The sequence below is a fragment of the Bos indicus x Bos taurus genome, chromosome 16, assembly GCF_003369695.1.
Source record: "Bos indicus x Bos taurus breed Angus x Brahman F1 hybrid chromosome 16, Bos_hybrid_MaternalHap_v2.0, whole genome shotgun sequence".
Taxonomy (NCBI): Eukaryota; Metazoa; Chordata; class Mammalia; order Artiodactyla; family Bovidae; genus Bos; species Bos indicus x Bos taurus.
Window position 1 is genome coordinate 26,996,742 of NC_040091.1, and position 20,849 is coordinate 27,017,590.

General features: G+C 44.4%; 1 protein-coding gene and 1 pseudogene across 6 annotated transcripts in view; one reads left to right on the forward strand and one right to left on the reverse strand.

The window, feature by feature from the left end:
• CNIH3 (cornichon family AMPA receptor auxiliary protein 3) overlaps positions 1-20,849 on the forward strand; it is a 276,611-nt gene that overhangs the window by 64,286 nt on the left and 191,476 nt on the right. The gene's annotated exons all lie outside the window — the stretch shown is intronic.
• LOC113906441 lies at positions 13,880-15,327 on the reverse strand (annotated as a pseudogene). Its single transcript, XR_003514888.1, has one exon. The product of XR_003514888.1 is annotated as a probable palmitoyltransferase ZDHHC4 pseudogene (transcript).

A 20,849-nucleotide genomic window follows, 5' to 3' on the forward strand; every position in this document is an offset into this window, starting at 1 on the left:
TTTTTCATTCGGTCACTACAGTAACTGTGACACAGGCCGGGCGGGAGGCCTGGCCTCATTTTACCACAAGGAAACTGAGGTTTGGAGATACAAAGCAGCCTGGGCAGGGCTAGAAGCTAGCCTTCAGGGTCAAAATTCAGTCCAACCTACGCTTTTCACATCCGTGTCTCTCGAGATCCATGCATGGCACATCAGGGTCGAATCGCTGGGTCATGTGTGATGGTCAGTTATTTTAACCCTTTCAGCCTCAGTTCCATCATTTATAAAAGGAGTTAATAGTAATACCTACCCCCTTGGGTTATTTTGCCAATGAGATAAGGTTTGTAACCGTTCAGCTCAACATTTGAATATAGTAAGCACTTAATAAGTAGCAGTTATTACTATGATTGGGCTTCCCTGGTGGCTCAGATAGTAAAGAATCTGCCTGCAGTGCAGGAGACCTGGGTTCCATCCCTGGGTTGGGAAGATCCCCTGGAGAATGGAATGGCGACCCTCTCCAGTATTCTGGCCTGGAGAATTCCATGGTTAGAGGAGCCTGGCGGGCTACAGTCCATGGGGTCGCAGAGTCAGACACAACTGAACGACTAAGCACACAGCATATTACTATGATTATTATCGTGAGACTTGGCTGACTCTGGGTTTGGAGATACTAGGGGTGAGCCCAGGAGACTATACTGTACCATCAAACAATTGTCCAGCATTCAACACCCACGTCACTGAAACCCTTCAAAACTCACAGGATGTGCCTGTTTACTAAAGTTGATGACTTTCTTTGTTGACTGCGATTTATGTGAGGGAAGCAAAGCAGCCTTCTAATTAGTATTAGTGTTATTCCTGATTATGACAATGATGATAACAGCTTTACTACTACTACTAATTGGTGTTATTATTCTTATTACACTTTCCCTAGGTATCACCCGTGGGCTTCCCTGGTGTCACAGTGGTAAAGAATCTACTTGCCAACGCAGGACCCCTGGATTCGATCTCTGGGTTGCAAAGATCCCCTGAAGAAGCAAATGGAAACCCACCCCAGTATTCTTGCCTGGGAAATCCCAGGATCAGAGGAGCCTGGTGGGCTACAGTCCATGGGGTCACAGAGAATTGGACCCTACTTAGCAACTAAACCATCACCAAGTATGACCTGTACCTCTCAGGGAGAAGAACACTGAAGTTCATAAGGACCAGATTAGCTTTATCTAATGTTTTTGTTCAGGGGTCTTTGATTCTGAACTTCTGTCACTCATGTGACATTTTTTCTGTCAGTCATCTTTATACTCTGGTAGGAAGTGGGCCTCTCTTTACTCCTGTCTTAGGGAAAGAACCTTGTGAGGCAGATGATAAACCCTAGGAAGGTAAAGTTAACAACAAAAACATTGAGGAGCCCTAGTGCAGGATTTACAATAGGGAAACATGTTCTTAATAACCAAGGATTCTCACAAAGAAGGCAAGTTATCAAATTAACATCCTGAAGACAGGTATTCTTAATTGACTGTAGTGATTTTGAGGCAGATACAGAAAGAAAATCATGGTGTAAATATTAAGGCTATACTTTATTTACAGAGAAGGCAATGGCACCCCACTCCAGTACTCTTACCTGGAAAATCCCATGGATGGAGGAGCCTGGTAGGCTGCAGTCCATGAGGTCACTAAGAGTCGGACACAACTGAGCGACTTCACTTTGACTTTTCACTTTCATGCATTGGAGAAGGAAATGGCAACCCACTCCAGTATTCTTGCCTGGAGAATCCCAGGGACGGGGGAGCCTGGTGGGCTGCCATCTGTGGGGTTGCACAGAGTTGGACACGACTGAAGTGACTTAGCAGCAGCAGCAGCATACTTTATTTAAGACATTTAAAAAATTTTATTTTTAATTGAAGGACAAGTGGGTTCCCTTACCCTACTGCTCTCCACCTGGGTGCCCTTTTCCAATAAAATCTCTTGCTTTTTCAGCACATGTGTTGTCTCGAACAATTCATTTCCGAGTGTTAGACAAGAGCCCAGTGTTGGGCCCTGGAAGGGGCGCCCCTTCCTGCAACAAATGGCGACTCTGGCGGGGACTCTTCTTTGCTTCGACTGACATCCTGACCACTCGGGGTACTCAGGGGCCAGCTTGCCTGCCAATGGACCAGACCCAGTGGCTGCAACTGGGACCCTTTTGTCCCTGGTCTCCTCCTGACATGGACAACTGGCCAGAGTGCCCCAACTGGGTAAGGAACAAGAGACTTTTTTGACCTCTCTCCCCTTCCCTCTCTCTTTCCTCTCCTTTACACTTCCTAACCTTCCCCTTTTTTCCTAATCCCCTAGTTCTGGATGCAGGAATCAGGTCGAAGGGCCTCAGCCTGAGATGAGGATTGGAGACTGATCACCTCCTCTTGGCAGAGAACTCAAATTCTGGGTTTCCCTGGTAGCTCAGTTGGTAAAGAATACACCTGCAATGCCGGAGGCCTTGGTTCAATTCCTGGGTGGGGAAGATCCCCTGGAGAAAGGATAGGCTACCCACTCCAGTATTCTTGGGCTTCCCTTGTGGCTCAGCTGGTAAAGAATCTGCCTGCAATGTGGGAGACCTGGGTTCGATCCCTGGGTTGGGAAGATCCCCTGGAGAAGGGAAAGGCTACCCACTCCAGTATTCTGGCCTGGAGAATTCCATGGACTGTATAGTCCATGGGGCCGCAAAGAGTCAGACAGAACTGAGCGACTTTCATGTTCAAGTGCTTTACAATATTGTGTTGGTTTCTGCCATACATCAACAGGAACCTGATGTGGACCATTTTTAAGATCTTTATTGAGTTTGTTACCATACTGCTTCTGTTGTTTTTTTAAGTTCTGGTTTTTTTTGGCCCTGAGGCATGTGGGATCTTAGTTCCCCAACTGGAGACTGAACCCACACCCCCTGCATTGGAAGGTGAAATTTTAACCAGTGGACTGCCAGAGAAGTGCCATAAAGCTGTACTTTAAACAGACCCAAGGAATGTGAGGAGACCCATTAGCACCTTTATATGGGGATTGACCAAGGGGATGACTGACGCCCTGCCTAGGAAAGAGCAGGGCATTGGTTACCTGCTTGGCCAGGGGGTCAGGGAGGGACTAGCTCTTCCTGCTGCCTGCACAGCTCATCCCCATCGAATTGTCTCTTATTTTTTTGGCCTCTCACCTTGGGCCCTTGCTGCAGTAACCGTGATTTCAATCAACATAATCCATGGGCTGATTGATCCCTGCTGGTAAATTCTATTTTTATAAAGGTATGTGATACAAACTAGAAAGAGGAATATGCTGAGTTACATGCAAAATCTTTTAGAAAAAATCGAACCTCTTATTGTACTTTATATCCTTCTTTTCATTTTACCCGCTATGTTCCTTCTTTCCAACTCTAGGTGTTTAGCTTAGTCGTATATATGTGTAATTTTTCTCATGGGGACAGAGGATGTGGGGCTTGGGGTGTATATATAGGCCAGGACTTCTGTTTCTTTCCCCGGTTTTGTGCTGCTTTGATTTTAAGGCTTAAATCAAGGTTAAGTTGGAAGTATATTTAAGCCATAAAGCATTTGCTCCAGACTAAGGGGTTCAAATTTTTCTGGAACCATTTAATTTCAGCCATATTTTTTCTCCACATAAACCATCCATTGCTGAATTGTTCTCATGTCTTGGTCTTGCTAATGCAAGTGCCTGTTGTGGGGTGTGAAGCAGTCATTTGTTTCTGCTGTGCTAGTTCATTGCAATGATCATGAAGTAGAGTTTTGTCTAGTTTTAATCCTGTGTTGGTTCCACGCTAACCCTGAAACGTGAATCCAAGCTCTTGTTCACGAAACCAAAGAATAGAATCCATGGACATGCAGACACTCGCACAGGCAAAGTTTTATTTCAGAGAGTAGAAGTACAAAGCTCTCAGCATGGAGACTGAGAGGGGGAAAATTGTCCCAAAACAGTGAGAATCACAACAGTTTATATCTTTGCCAACACTGACCTGTTCATTTTTGGTTGGTTTAGGGGTCCGGATGTATGCAATCCCTGACCGGTCCATTTAAAAGTCATCATGCATAGTTTGTCAATTTTGTGGCCTTTTTTGATCTCTCAGTCCTTGAGTTTTCCTAAGACATTGAGTCTCCATCCCCCGACCTTTTCTGTGACCTCAGGCCATTGTTTAAGGACCAGATGCATATCTTAGTGTTGATGGCTCACCTAGTGTTTTCTTTCTTGATGAGTTGGACAGCAGTTACTGATTGTCTTGTCTTGGGTTTGAGTGTTGTATGGCCTCCAGGCCAGGGAGGCATTCCTCTGAATGCCAGGAAAACTGGAACAACGAGTATGGTTATAGTTTAATGAAGTGAGACGCTTGTGTAAGAAAATAGGTGGAAATTTGAGTGGTATTTTTAAAAGAAGAAAGCAAGGCCTTAACCCTACACTGACTACTTAATAATTTTCTGACCCGAGAAGGTCAACAGAGAGGAAGCGTCCCTTGCTTATCACTCTAGTTCCAAGATTAGTGGTTTTCAACCCTAGCAGCACATGAAAATCACCTGAGAGCTTTGGACAACACCTGTGCCTGGGCCTTCCCTCCAAAAATGCTTATTTAATTGGCCTGGAATGGGCTCAGGCTTTGATTCTTTCCCAGCTGGTTCTGATGCACTGTGACAGTTAAGAATCACTTCTAATCATAATCATTTTCAGATAATTCTTCAAGACTCAGCTCAGTCTGGCTTCCCCTGAGAAGCTTTTTCTGACACCCGCTCCTCACAAACCTCAGCTCAGAGCTTTTCCTCTCTGCTCTCAGAGGTACCGAATCTCTCTGTGTGTCTTGTTCTTGGTACTTATCTCCCTTCTATTATAGTTTATTTAATAAATAAATTAGTTAAATTTATTTATAATTTCCTCAGATCAGATACCATATATTTTTAAATCTTTGAGATTCCTGCACTTATTACATTTCTGGGCATGTCTGCATGAAATCAATATTTGTTCAGTGAGTGAATGAATGAAACTGTTATCGAGGCTTGCCCCAGAATCACACTCCTGCCCCTCCCTTGAATAGAAACCAGTTACTCTTATCTAAGTTTTAGGAGGAAGCTGCAAAGAGAAAAAAAAAACAAGAACTGGTTAGAGCCAACTGGGTCCAAGATGGTGGAAGATTTGACTTCCACTTGAGCCTTATTATATGCTCATTGTAATACGTTAGCATTTTATGACACACCCACCAGCACCATGCTCATTGACAGTTGCCATGACAACAACTGGAAAAGCCCATACAAGGACTGAAAAGGAGAGTTGCATCAATTCCGGGTCCAAACCACACCCCTGTTCTTGGATAACTCATGAATATTCCTCCCACAAATCCTTTCCTTTTACTTCAATCCTCCTACATATGTGATGTCTCCATACGAACTGGGTTGAGAAGTTGATTTGTGAACAAAGTTCCCACTTCTCCATTTTTCGGCCATTGAATAAAGCTTGTGCTGTTCCAGTCTCAGCATCTGTTTTGTTATTGGCTACTTGAATCCTATTGGAAAAACAGCCTCCCTCTCTGGCCAGGCTAGGACCTCTACACAGGTCCAGTTGGCCAATTTGGTAACAAAACTACACATAGATCGACCAAGAAGTCACTGCAGTCAATTTGCAAGCTAAGTTTTCCTACAGTTGTACCCTTAGATCTATACTGATCGTGTCTTTTTTTTTTTTGGACTATTCTCAGGATGAGCCCGCAGGCTTCAATATGTTGTAGAGATATCTAGTCCTGGAATCTTCTAATCAGAGTTTAAAAATATTAGGTTGTTTAAAACTCTGGAGAGATCAGAAGAGAATGCTGATGTCTTGAGCTGCTCACCACACAGAGCATTTGAGGTATTTATTCACTTCCTTGGTTGTTCTGAGGAATCAAGCTGTTCCTAGGTCCTGCATGGAACATGTGTTAAGGCAGTCATCACCTTCCTTACCATGATATATGCAACACGTCTCAAAATTTCTTTGAAACCCCAAACTAGAAGCCTGCTCTCATAGCCTGGGAGAGATTCTGACATTGAAAGGGGTGCAAATGAGTAGAATGTTTGCAAATTACTTAGGATACTAAGCTCTTCTCCAAAGGAACCTCGTTTTCAATAGGAAAACTGCTAGGGTACCTTGTTTAAGAATATGTGTTGTCTGCAGGATCATTCCAGGTATAATTTTCAAAAAGCCTTTTTAGAATGAGCCACTTGAAAGTAAACTACTTGCATACAGGGGCTTTGTTCTGCTCATCTCTGTATCTTCAGACCATACAGAGATTCTTGGCCCATAGGAGACATTCTGTATACTAAACTGATAGATAAATGAATGGAGATGAAGTTCTTTTAGCTTGGTTTTAGACCTCTGCTGCAACAAGCAGAATTCTGAGTTGGGAAAGAGGACCATAGACATTCACAGACACTTTAATTTCTTTCGACAGGTTTGGTTTTACCCCAATTGAGACTGAGAAACTTGTGGACAATACTGAACTGTCACCAACATTCCTCACCACCCTTAAATAAAGACCCAAACTGAAGAGATGATATTAGTGCCTGAGGTTTCCTCAGGCTTAATTTCTGGGGAGAAGTGAACCAGAACACTTGCTGGTTTTTCAGCCTTTGTGTATTATATCCTGATCTGCAGCGAGCATCCGTCCTATCGAGTGACTGGGGCACAGCACACAGCCTTGACCTTCTCCAACCAGACTTAGCTCAGGATTCAGGCTGGTTATTGCTTTTTCTGCAATCTGCTGTTTAGGTCATATTTACCATAAGAGTTAACTTTACTGGAAATGATGGAGCAGGACCAAGGTCAGTCTCTGCCATTGAAACGAGGCCTTGGAAACACTCATTAAGAATCTAGAGCTACACCGTCCAGTGTGGTCAGCACCAGCCAGCATGTGGTTATTGAAGTTGAAATTAATGCAAATTAAATGCCACTAAAATTCAGTTTCTCAGTCATACTAGGCCCCATCTCACATGCTCAAGTGACTTGAGCAGCCATATGTGGCTACTGACTACCGTATTGGACAGCACAGAGCAGAATGTTTCCTTTACTGTAGAAAGTTCTGTTGGCTAGTGCTAGTCTAGAGTGTCCAGAGACGACGGTTGGGAACCCAGTCGATGAGCAGGAAGCCTATTCCCCAGGGTGACTCAACAACAGCTGCCCCTGTCACATCTCCTCTAGCACTGTTTACTATTATTATTTTTTCCAAATGTTGCTCAAAGATTCACTATGGCTGGGAAATGATTTCTCAGGTTCTATAGTTGGAAAGATTGAAGGCAGGAGGAATAGGGGGCATCCGAGAATAAGATGGTTGGATGGCATCACTGAATCAATGGACATGGGTTTGAGTAAACTCCGGGAGACAGTGAAGGACAGGGAAGCCTGGCATGCTGCAGTGCCATGGGGTCGCAAAGAGTTGGACACGAGTTAGCAACTGAACAGCAACAACAATACTTGTTAACATAGAGACAGCCTTGTATGGGGGTATAAAAGAACATCCCTACTGGTAAAGAGATTATATTAGATTGAACCATATGAAATAGCTTTTTTTTCTTGTAGGTCAGAAAGGGCTAAATATCAATTTCATGGGGTTCAACCTAAGTCAAGGAAAAGAGTGGTGGAGAGTCAAGGGCAGAATGGGCATCTGTGGCTTGTGTTCCTTTTTTCGTTATGGGTTGGCGATAATACAGGTAGTTTTAACTTGGCAATGGGTGGTTGGCTGAAAGCCTGCTTCTTCCTTGCCTGCTGCTGCTGCATAAAGGGAGGCTTATGTGTGTTCGTAGTGAATAGTCATGGAAGAGTTAGAATGTATTAGTGGTAAGAAACAGAAAACCCAGCTTCATAGATACTGTTTTCCTAACAAGCAGCCTGGATGTGGTAGCTCTAGAGCTGGATGAGCAGTTCCATGACCTCAAGGGCTCTGAGCTGGAGTCTCTGCTTATTCTGCTGGCCTTCTCCTTCCGGTTTACTGGATGGCTGCAGCAGCTCCAGGCATCACATCCCTGTGAAATGATGTCCAAAGGCAGGAACTGAGAGTGGGCTCAGGGGTGGGCAGGACAGCGAGTGAACTCTCTGCCTGGACCTCTTTTCCCTTCAGGGAGCAAAATCTTTCCCAGAAATACACCTCCCCAGCAGATTTTCTCTTCGTCTTAGCCACCAGAGTTTGTTATGAATCCACTCATTAAATAATCTGGAAAAGGGAAGTGTGTTTATTAATCTTAGTTTAAACCAGTTATGATTCATGGCCTGAAACTGGGCGTATTTCCAAGCAAGCTAAATTGAGACTCCGTCAGCCAGGAAGAAGGAATAGAGAAAATGGACCATGGGTGGATAAGTCATACTGTTTCCTCCAAGTTATCAAGATGCTTTCCGTTGGTAAATGACTGTTGAGAACATCTTTTATTTTCACCTGCTGGATATCCACTGGGCCTCCTTCAGTGGCACTCACTGGTTTTCCTCCGGCTGTGGAGGGAGGGGGAAGGGACCCTTTCCCAAAATTCTGCAAGTGGGAACATGATCTGAGGATAAATTTCAGGACTTCTGTTTGAACTGTTAGGAAAAGACATGTTCTACTTACCCTGGAGTCTGAGAAGATAGCATGCCAGTTAAAACTGTTGATGGTGAATTTGCCTGCCTGCCTGAATGCATGAATGATACACGTGCTAACACAATGAATGCCACTTGACTACTTTTTTTTTTTTTGATTGCAGTGCATGACTTGCGGGATCTTAGTTCCCTGACCGGGGCTGGACCCACACCCTTGGTAGTGAAAGTATAGCGTCCTAACTATTGGACTGCCAGAAGATTCCCATGAATGGCACACAGTGCTAACACAGAGGAAAGAAAAATGGAAAGACAGTGAGAAGCTTGGTCCAAATGGAATCGAGCCCCTGTATGCAGTCGCACAGAGTCGGACACGACTGAAGCGACTTAGCAGTAGCAGCGGCAGCATGCAGTTATGACTGATTTATACTGAGACTATTCAGTTATGTGACCTAATAAATCTGTCACCTACCCCCGCCCCCCCACCCCCGCTGCCACTCCCCCGGTCATTTTTTTCACAGGAGCTAATTTGAATTGTGAAAGATTCCAGCTAGGTGTCAGTCTCTAGCCATGAAGTGTTACAAGTGATAGACTTTATTATTTATTTGTTTTTATGTTTTGAGTTTTTAGCTGTCAGGCATGTGGGATCTTAGTTTCCTCACCAGGGATTGAACGTGTACCACTCACTTTGAAAAGCTAAGTCTTAACCGCTGGACTGCCAGGGAAGTGCCCAAGTGATAGACTTTAAAATTAGTACCATCTAAGGTAGAATGGAAGGTCAGGCGGGATCTGACTACCCCTAGCTGAGAAGTTAGCTATCTTTGTTATGCTGTAACAAGGCATCTAGTTAAATTGCTGCCCATTCTTTCTTGGAACACAGAGCGTGTGCCATTTGAGACTGGAATCATTAAAGTCCTTGTAGAACGTCTTAGCCTGTGGAATGTGTTGGCTGCTTCTTAAAGTGCTCAGTGAGTTTTTTATGAGAAAGAGACAAGCTTCTTTCAAAGTTGGTCCATCTAGAAGTAGAAAAAGAGGGAAAAAATGTCGATAGAAAAGGTCTTTTCTGCCTTTCATAACTGAGAGCCAGGTGAAGTTATACCTTGTAAGAGTGGAAGAGGTGAGTTCTCTGCCTTATGATGAAGTTTGTCCCAGCAAAAGCAGGAAGACTAGAAACAGAACAGAACAGAAGACTAAAACCAGGAAGCAGCCTGAGCTTGATTGCAGCTCATCCTCATGGTCATCAAAAGACATCACGGTGGAGTGAAAATACGAGCCACAGGATGGGAGAAGATACTACAGCATATATAACTGACAAAGAGCCCATATCTGGAACTCCTATAAGCAAATAAGAGACAAACCAATAGAAAAGTGGGCAGGACTGATCAACAGGCCTTCACAAAAGGGACTATCCAAATAAATATGAGAAAATGCTCAACCTCATCTGTCATGAGAGAAATGCAATGGAAACAAATAGGAGATCCCACTATAGGTTCTGCCGGAACAGCTACAATAAAGAAGACAGATCATACCCATGTTGTTGAGGAACTGTTGGAGCCCACAGACGCTTCTGGTAGGAATGTAAATAGGTGGTTTGGAAAAACATGGTATTATCCATTAGAATTGAATGTGTGCATATCCTATTACCAAACAGTTCCACTCCTAGATATATGAGTGCATATATACCAAAAGGTGCAACAATATTCTTAGCAGCATTGTTTGTAACAGTCCCAAAGTGGAAAACTTTCAACGCCTATCAACAGCGAATGGGTAAATAATTGCAATGAACTCTATAGTCCAATGAACACGATCACACTATTGCCAGCGTCACCAGGAGGACTAAATCTGGTAGATATAATCTTGAGTGAAGAAGCTTGACATAACACATCCTGTAGGGTTCCATTTATGTAAGCTTTGAAATAAGCAAAAACAACCTACGGCGTTAGAAATGAGGCGAATGGAGACCCTGGGAAAATGGGAGGAGGTCTGATTGGGATGGCACACAAGGGGCTTCTGAGAGCCCTGATGTCCTATTTCTTGACCTGGCACTGGTTACACTGGTGTGCTCACTTTGTGATCATTCATGTGTGATTTCAGCATTTCTCTGTCAATAACATTAAAAAAAATCTTCTAATCATAGGCTATGGAAGAAGAGAGATGGTTGTGAGAGTACAAATCAATGATTCATTAAAATAATAATTATCCCCTGGCTGCGGTTGAGAGGCAGCTTCGCTGAATCTTCCCTTTCCAGGCTCCGGTTTGGAATTTTACTGATGCAGATGAGAAAGTGGAGGCCATTAAGCTGAGAAGGAGGGAAGAGCCCTCAAGCTGCTGCTAAGAAACCAAACTCCCAGGCCAGAGTTTAGATTAAGGACAATATCTCTTGCTTTGGTTAATATTCCATGAAATGACCAAATGCAAATTGAAAGAGTAGTAAGTAGTGAGCTTCTGAGGGATTTATTTTGCTGGAGAAATCTCAGCATGGCCAAGGGGGCTTGTGATTGCTCAGCCCTGAGGCAAGCCCAAATTCTGCAACCTGCGCCATCTGGAAGTGAGTCCTCCCCAGTGTCTCTCCTCAGATGGGAATGGGGGACAACGGGCAGAGGGGATTCTCTCAGAGCAGAACCGGGGTTGTCAGATGGGCTGGCAAGGACCCCACTCACTGCTAGCCCACGAGTCCTTACTGTTTTTGTCCAGCAGAACACAGTAAAGGCTGCTTATCAGGGCCTGTTTCCCCTTCTCATTTCCAAATGAGACATTTATTGTATTATCCTATTTTCTTTTCACTGTTGTTTACAAGAACACTGCTGTATACGTTGGGAGTATTTATGTCTGTCATTTAGTCTGAAGGATGTCAAACTCTACGTGCTATATCCAGACCTCATTCAGAGGAACCCACATAACTTAAGAGAGACTGGTCTTGGACCTGGGTATAAAAATGGCATAATTTGGATTGTTTATGACTGGAGAGGGTGTGATTTAATTTTTAGATGCGTGTGGTTTGGTTATACTATGTTAGGGATATAGATTATATTATATAGAAAATGGATTATAGAAATTGTACAAATGGAAAGAAGGTTGTATAGGAATAATAAGAGGGTAGGGATGCATTGTAGAATACATTTGTTATTTTTGCCTTCCGAGGAATCGATTTCCTCTTCCTAGGTAATAGCGCGCTGATTTTCTTTTGAAGAACTGCCCTCTTCTCAGTTCTCAGACTATGTGGTTTATCCTTTTCTCTTGACCACAGTGGTTGATTCAGAGATAGCCCCGTGACTGAGGTCAGGGCCCAGCCATGAGGTTCAATTTCTGAACTTTTGAGAATCTCCTGGGAGAAAGAAGCTTCCTTTGCACTGGTGGTGTTACAGTGATAGGATGTGAGCTTGGAGCCATCGGAGGACTGTCCTGCATTGCATGAGGAGTGTCTGCCTAAATGTGGCCAGTAGAGATGAAACCAGGGCAGGAGATGGAGAGAGGCCAAGTTTGATGTCCTCAATCAAGCTCTGATGACAGTTACTCTCCTGTACTTTTTCACTGTATGAGCCACAAATATGAGATACTTTGCCTGCGACCGTGTGATTCAGTTTCTGAAACTTGCAACTGAAAATCCTGTAGTTACAATCAGCTATGGGAAATGCATATGCTATGCTATGCTAAGTCACTTCAGTCGTGTCTGACTCTGTGTGACCCCATAGACGGCAGCCCACCAGGCTTCCCCGTCCCTGGGATTGTCCAGGCAAGAACACTGGAGTGGGTTGCCATTTCCTTCTCCAATGCATGAAAGTGAAAAGAGAAAGTGAAGTCACTCAGTCGTGTCCGATTCTTAGCAACCCCAAGGACTGCAGCCTACCAGGCTCCTCCGTCCATGGGATTTTCCAGGCAAGAGTACTGGAGTGGGGTGTGCTTTGGGTTTGTTTGGTGCTCTGCACCCTTTGTTAACTGAAAGGGAGGAGAGTGACTTTAACTGAAACAACTATCTTTCAGGAATTAATGCAGTAAAGGGAAGACCTAGTTGAATATGTTCCTCTGTTTCTTTGGTTTGGCATCCGAGGCCTGAGAGGACTTTCATGTCAGCGTGTCACTGGCATACTGCTTGGTACCATGAACCGCCCTTCTCCCCTCCTCCCAGGTGAATGACATCCGGCCCCCCACAGTCCAGGTCCCCATCCTGAACTTCAGCTGAGACAGTCCATCGGGGCATGCTTGTCACAGTGATGGTGGCATGTTCTGCCCCACACATGCATGTGTGACAGCAGCGTGTTCCACACATGTTGGGGGGGTTGGGGGTGTAGGTTTGCCAGCCATGACCAGGAAACCTAGGATGACATGAGACATGGAAAGACTAGCGCTCAAGGTTAGGGATCTGTGGGCTAATGCACAAGGGATAAACAGTGAGACTGAGGAGTGAGGGCTCCCGGGGCAGTGAGTGGAAGGAGCCAAAGGCCAAGTAGAAGAGGTATCAGAATTAGGAGCCGGGAAGCAGAGAACAAGAGTCAGGAGCCAGCAAGACTGAAAAGACAGGAGGGAGGGCTTCTCCGAGGAGACACTGGGCAGGCTGGCCATGTCCCAGGGGATGGCGTTCGTGTTGCTCAGGGCTACTGTCAGAGGTCCGAGGGGAGGCACAGCAGATTCATTTGACAGTTACCTCTCCTGCATTTTCTATTAAGAATTTTGTTTCTTCAGGCTATGCTATGCTAAGTCACTTCAGTCGTGTCCGACTCTGTGTGACCCCATAGACAGGCAGCCCACCAGGCTCCCCCGTCCCTGGGATTCTCCAGGCAAGAACACTGGAGTGGGTTGCCATTTCCTTATCCAATTCATGAAAGTGAAAAGTAAAAGTGAAGTCGCTCAGTCATATCTGACTCTTAGCAACCCATGGACTGCAGCCTACCAGGCTCCTCTGTCCTGATACAAATTGAAAGGTTTAAACTTAAGAAAAAAAGAATTTCATATCTTTAAATAAGCTTATTTACAAAATAGAAATAGACCCACAGACATAGAAAACAAACTTATGGTTACCAAAGGGGAAAGCAGGGGAGGAATAAATTAGGATGAATTAAAATACACACACACACACACACACACATAGATCCAACAAGGTCCTAGTGTTTAGCACAGGAACTATACTCAATATTTTGTAATAACTTGTAAGGGAAAAGAATCTGAAAAAGAATGTGTGTATATATACACACACACACACACACACACACACACACATATATATATATATATATATATATAGTGGCTCAGACAGTAAAGAGATCCCCTGGAGAAGGGAATGGCTACCCACTCCAGTATTCTTTTTTTTTAGAAAGTATCCATATGTATAAATAAATGTATACTGTATTTAAAAGCCAGCACCACTCTTCCCATCCCTATTTCTTCTTTCTCTCATAATGTGCAGCAGCAGGTAGAAAGATCTCTCGCAGGTTGCTGCAGTGCCCATGGGAGTGGATGTGCTGGTAAGCCTGGGACTCTGCTGATGGGGGCCTGGCCATGTGGCGGCAGTGCTGGCACCAGGCTCGGTCGTCTTTGTACCGCTTGTTAGTGGTCTGGTTGGTGGCAGCCAGGTACAGACAGAAGCACAGGTAGCCCCCCAAGAGGAAGCTCAGCACCACGACAAAGCCCACCAGGAAGAGGATCCTTGGGAAGGTCAGGAACAGGTACTGAATAAGGAAGACAGGGTCAACAACCTACAAGTGTCCGAGGTCATCAGTGTAAGTCTCTAGGTACAAGTCTGACATCACCACCGGCTGGACGAGGAACATGGTGCTCACCACGGCCATGGTGGGGGCTGAGACTGTCAGCGTCAAGAGGTAGGAGGGGAAATACCAGGTGTTCCAGGCCCTGATGCAGTTTTTCACTCACACACAGTGATGGTCAAACTGGTACACACACAAGTTACACACTTGGTGCTTGGACCGCGCTGGTTTCCTTAAATCACAAGTAGGGCACCTCCTGTTCTTTGGGAACATCATTTCATCGAATGCATAAACTTAAAGGAACAGTCATTTGTTTGCTTTTGTTATGGTACCAGGGTTGGTTACACAACTAAGGGCAAAAAAAAAACAACAAAAAAACAAAACAGGTTTACAATCAGCAGTAGATAAGGCAGAAAAATGTAATACAAAAACTCCAGCTCTTGACAGAGGCCGAATATCTCCCAGGTATATTTGGTATAAACCATCCCTTGCAAGGTGAGATGCAGGATAACGAAGGTGTAGTTTCTTGTATGGAAGAGGTGATGAAGCACTCTTAGCATGGCTCTCTGAAGACATTTGGGAATTATATATGAAGATATCTGTGCTCCTCTGCTGATTAGGCCTTGCAAGTAATGGGTTTTTGAGCCGATGCAGATCATCACAAAACCAACCAGCACCAAAGCCAGGTAGAGAAGAAGAGAACCAGAGAGTCCATCGTGGGGATATTTCTTTTGTCTGGATAGCTTTCAGCCAGCAGCTCTGGCATTCCTCCTCCAAACGTTCACAGAGAACTCAAACGGCGTCTCCTCTTGCACAGCGCCGTGCGCCTGGCACAACTGGTAGCACCCAAAGCTACAGGAGACATGGTTCCCCTAGGGGGCTGGATCTGGCGCCGGGATCTGTCAACAACCAGCTGCCTCGGGCCGGCACCTCCAGGGCATGTCCCCAGACCCACTCCAGTATTCTTGCCTGGAGAATTCTATGGACAGAGGAGACTGGTGGGCTACAGTGCATGGGATCACAAAGAATCGGACACGACTGAGTGACTTTCACCCATTTACTCCCTCCCTCATATATAACTGGGCTTCCCTGGTGGCTCAGATGGTAAAGCGTCTGCCTCTAATGTGGGAGACCTGAGTTTGACCCCTGGGTCGGGAAGATCCCCTGGAGAAGGAAATGGCAACTCAATCCAGTACTCTTGCCTGGAAAGTTCCATGGACGTAGGTGCCTGGTAGGCTGCAGTCCATGGGGTCGCAAAGAGTCGGACACAACTGAGCGACTGAACAAAGTTGATTTACAATGTTTGAGGTATATAGCAAAGTGAATCACATATTCTTTTTCAGATTTTTTTCCATTATAGGTTATTACAAGATATTGAATATAGTTCCCTGTGCTGTACAGTAGGTCCTTGTTGTTTATTTTATATATAGTACTGTGTATCTGTTAATTCCAAATTTCCAATTTATCCCTCCTCCCACCTTCCCCTTTGGTAACCATATGTTTATTTTTGATGTATGTGAGAGTATGACCTCATCTTAGCTCTATTGTACCTGCAAAGATCCTATTTCCTAATAAGATCACATTTTCAGGTACTGGGTACAGTTCCCTTTGGGCTTCTCAGGTGGCTCAGTGGTAAAGAATCTGTCTGCCAATGCAGTAGATCTGTGTTTGATCCTTGGGTCAGAAAGATCCCCAGGAGAAAGAAATGGCCCCCTGCTCTAGTATTCTTGCCTGGGAAATTCCATGGACAAAGGAGCCTGGAGGGCTACAGTCCATGGGGTCCCTAAAAGAGTCAGACACGACTGAGCGACTAAACAGCATGGTTCCCTTACAGGTCCTGGTTCAGTTGGAACTTCAGTGCATCTTTTTGGGAGACACAGTTGAACCTGCTGTTTGCAATGCCTGCTAAGCAAATAGTAGGTGACTAAATTATTTGCTGAAGAAATAAATAAAAAGAACGACATGATTGGATATAAGATGTGCATGTGGTTTTTTGAGACTACTGTGGATCTGAAACGCTGGGTGGAGGAGTTCGGGCAATGCTCTAGGGTGGTAAAGCTTGTTGAGAAACACTGAGTTGATTTTATAGGGTCAAGCAAGGGAGAATTGTAGCTTATAGCTTGGGATTTAAGAATTCTAGATTTTCAGTCTATCTAAAGATATCACCAGACTTTTGTCCCTTGATTCTATTAAAAAAAAAAAAAAAAACTGTTAAAAATACCAGTTGCCAGCTTGGAACACCCAAGTAGCAAGTCTGTGGACTCAGAACAGAGATTCTTTTTCTCGAGTTCGTGTCTTTGAAAGAAGCAGTAATGGACTCAAAAACATGTTAAGGAAAATAAACATGTTAAGACCAGTGCAAACGTGGTATCATTTTCTATAATGGAAGAGTCTAAATATAGCCCCTATGATTATAGGTCATCACCATAGACAGCGGATTCCCCCGGAGCTTCCTCAAGTCTTTCACAAACACGACCTATTACATTTCTCACCTTTTCACAGCTTCATTAGAGGAGCTGATATTTTGGCTCACAAGTCGTACTGAATTTGCAGCGAACAAGTCCAGGCGGCTGGTGTCTTCTTAAATCCCCCACGCTGAGCCCTGTAGGCAGGCACAGGTGCTGTGTTGGCAGGTACTAATCAGCTGTAGACAGCATGCCGCTTTGGTCTCTTTAGAAACGTGAAGCAGTCACAGACATCTAGCAGCCTATACTTCTGAACCCATCTTCTATGGGTTGAATTGTGTCCCCTAAAAAGACATGTTGAAATCTTAACCCCTAGGACCTCAGAATGGGACCTTATTTGGATATCAGATCTTTGTAGATGTAATCAAGTTAAAATGAAGCCATTATGGTGGGCCATAGTTCAACTTGACTGATGTCCTTATGGAAGAGGGGAATTTGGACCAGGACTAAATGAGGAAAAGGCCACATGAAAGTGGAGACATACAGGGAGCAGGTCATGTGATAACAGATGCAGAAACTGAAGGGCTCCAGCTCAAGCCAAGGAAAGCCAAGGATCCTCAACAATTCCTGAACCTGGAAGAGGCAAGGAAGGGTTCTCCCCTTCCTTTTAAGGAAGCATGGCCCTGCTGACACCTTGATTTCAGACTTCTAGCTTCCAGAACTGTGAGAGAATGAATTGCTATTGGTTTAAACTACCTAGTTTGTAGTCCTTTGTCATGGCAGCCCTAGGAAATGAAAACATTTTTTCTTTCCCCAGTGTTTATCTGCCTTAAGATACATTTCTCTAGGTCATTGCACCCTGTTGGGTTAACTTAGCTAATTGTTTATTGCTAAGGTATTTGCAGTTGTTGCTATCATTGTGGGGGGTGTGGGGGGAGTTGCTGAGCACCGTGTGCTCTGTGAAGGGACCCTGTGTGGCAGGTCACCCTCAGATGTGCTGACTGGGGAGACGTTAATGAAGGGAAACACAAAGGTGGACAGGGGCAAGGAAACTAACAAGGATGATGAAGGATGACTCCTACCAACTGCAGTTCGTAGTGGAAGGTGCCATTACCACCCCTTGACCTAAACGAGTCAGGGAGGGGCACTCCCCGGAGCCAGGGACGGCAGTAGCTGTGGCTGTAGGAGGTGGCTGTCTAACAGGATCTGCATGGCAGGGAGGGAACCAGGGGATACACATCTGCTCATTCTCCTCTTCCATCCTCTGATACCTGTTTGCTTCACCCAACCAGAAGCTGGAGGGCAGCTGGCATGGAGCCTATAAAGGTCAGCTTTCCTGGGCTACAAAGAAGAGTGAAGCAGTTTAGAGAGTGGGTTCTCAAGAAGAGATGGGGGCTGAGACTGTGCAGAGATCATGCCAGATGGGGGCAGAGAGCCAGTTCTCAGCAGCCTACCCTTCCCCCAGTTTTGATTTGCTCGTCCAAGGATATGCCTGGTATAAAAGTTCCCATTTTGATCCTATTTGCATTTTGGTGGCACCTATTTTTATGTGAGAAATAGCTGTCTCTGAATGCTAAGTTCTAATGCAGTTGCTTTTAAAGCTCAAGGGCAATGGGGGCAGAGGCAGAGGGAGAGAAACCTAACAAAAATGGGACAGATAATGGTGGACTGTTAGCTCAGAGGAAAGGATTGCCAGAAGGAGAATACTGACCAGGGATGAGGTTAGAAAGGAAAAAAAAAAAAAAATCCTGTGCTAAGGGGAAGAAGGTGAGCTGGATTCCAGTTAATAGAGAAAATGAGCTAGAGAAGGACATGAAAAGATGACCCGAATGCAATCCTGAGAGAAATCTTCAAGAGATTTCTGTCTGTGAGAATCAGGGAGAATGAAATTGTATCTTTCTTACCAGAATGTGGTGAGAAGGAGATGAGTCAGTGTAAGGAAGAGTGCTCCTTAGCTATGAAGCACTGTATACATTAAAAGTGTATAACAGCAGTCACTATATAACAGCCATCTAGTTGGGGGTACAAGGAGATGCCTGAGCAATTTCAGCTACCCTGATGGATTGTGTATGGCTAGTCATCATTTTCACCCACGATAAGCAATAGGGACTTCATTTCATCAACTAAAGTAGGGTAGATCTAAGAACAGAAGTCAGATAATTGAGAGGGAAAAGTCTGAAACTTCTGCTTTGCCAAACTCCTGCATTTGTTCCCTTCTTAATTCACCCCCTGAAAGTCTCAAGGACTTGGTAGGTTTCAGTACCTAACTGACTGGCCAGTAGAAGATGTTTCTGAATTTCTTCTGAGCAAGTGTATGGAGGAAAGCTAGGACCATACTTCCATTACTAAGGGGAGACGATGTTCAGTTTTTTTGATGTGGTCGTAATAACAGTAAGTAGGAATCTCTAAGAACTTTTGATTGTTGTTGTTGTTCAACCACTAAGTCATGTTCAGCACTTTGTAACCCCATGGACTGTAGCACGCAAGGCCTCCATGTTCCTCACCATCTCCCGGAATTTGCTCAAACTCAAGTCCATTGAGTCAGTGATGCCATCCAGCCATCTCATCCTTTGTCATCCCCTTCCCCTCCTGCCTTCAGTCTTTCCAAGCATCAGGGTCTTATCCAATAGTTAGTTTTTTGCATCAGGTGGCTGAAGTATTGGAGTTTCAGTTTCAGCATCAGTCCTTCCAATGAATATTTGGGTTGATTTTCTTTAGGATTGACTGGTATGATCTCCTTGCAATCCAAGGGATTCTCAAGAGTCTTCTCCAGCACAATTCGAGAGCATCAAATCGTTGGCACTCAGCCTTCTTTATGGTCCAACGCTCATATCTGTATCTGTGTTGCTGTTTAGTTGCTCAGTTGTGTTTGACTCTTTGCGACCCTATAGACTACAGTATACCAGGCTTCCCTGTCCTTCACTATCTCCCCGAGCTTGGTCAAATTTATGTCCATTGAGTTGGTGATGCCATCCAACCATCTCATCCTCTGTCATCGCCTTCTCCTCCTGCCTTCAATCCTTCCTAGCATTAGGGTCTTTTCTAATGAGTCAGCTTTTCCCATCAGGTGGCCAAAGTATTGGAGCTTCAGCTACAGCATCAGTCCTTCCAATGAATATTCAGGATCGATTTCTTTTAGGATTGACTGGTTTGATCTCCTTGAAGTCCAAGGGACTCTCAACAGTCTTCTCCAACACCACAGTTCAAACGTATCAATTCTTTGGCTCAGCTTTCTTTGTGGTCTAACTCTCACATCCATACATGACTACTGGAAAAACCATAGCTTTGACTAGATGGACCTTTGTCGGCAAAGTAATGTCTTTGCTTTTTAATATAGTATCTAAGTTGGTCATATCTTTTCTTCCAGGGAGAAAGCATCTTTTAATTTCATGGCTGCAGTCACCGACTGCAGTGATTTTGGAGCCCAAGAAAATAAAATCTGTCACTGTTTCCATTGTTTCCCAATCTATTTGTTGTGAAGTGATGGGACTGGATGCCATGATCTTAGTTTTCTGAATGTTGAGTTATAAGCCAACTTTTTCACTCTCCTCTTGCACCATCTTTAAGAGACTCTTTAGTTCCTCTTTGCTTTCTGCCATCAGGGTGGTATCATCTGTATATCTCGAGGTTGTTGATATTTCTTCCCACAATCTTAATTTTAGCTTGTGATTCATCCACCCATTACCTTCAGTTCAATCGCTCAATCGTGTCTGATGCTTTGTGACCCCACAGACCTCAGCATGCCAGGCCTCCCTGTCCATCACCAAATCCCAGAATTTACTCAAACTCATGGACATTGAGTTGGTGATGCCAACTCAATGTTGGAATTCTCCATTACCTTGGAATTCTCCATTACCTTGGTTCTGCTCTAATTTAAGTACTTAACTCTTCTCTGAATTATTTCAGTAGGTTTTTGACATATTAAATTTCCAGTCCATTTTCTTAATTGTCAGATGAGTTATTTTCCTATAAACAGGTCAGACAGTTCTACCCCCTCAGTATCTTCAGTGGCTCTTTCTTGGCCAAAGTATCTGGCTCAGTTCCTATCTGTAGCTTTAAGGCCCTCCAGGATTGAGCCCTGATCTGTCTTTTGAGCTTCCTCACCCACTATGCCCATCTCTGGCCCTGCACATGTCACACTGCACTCCTCACCCTTCCCTGAATTTGCCATTCAAACCTCTATGCTTTTTCTTTTGACCACACCATAAGGCATGTGGGATCTTAG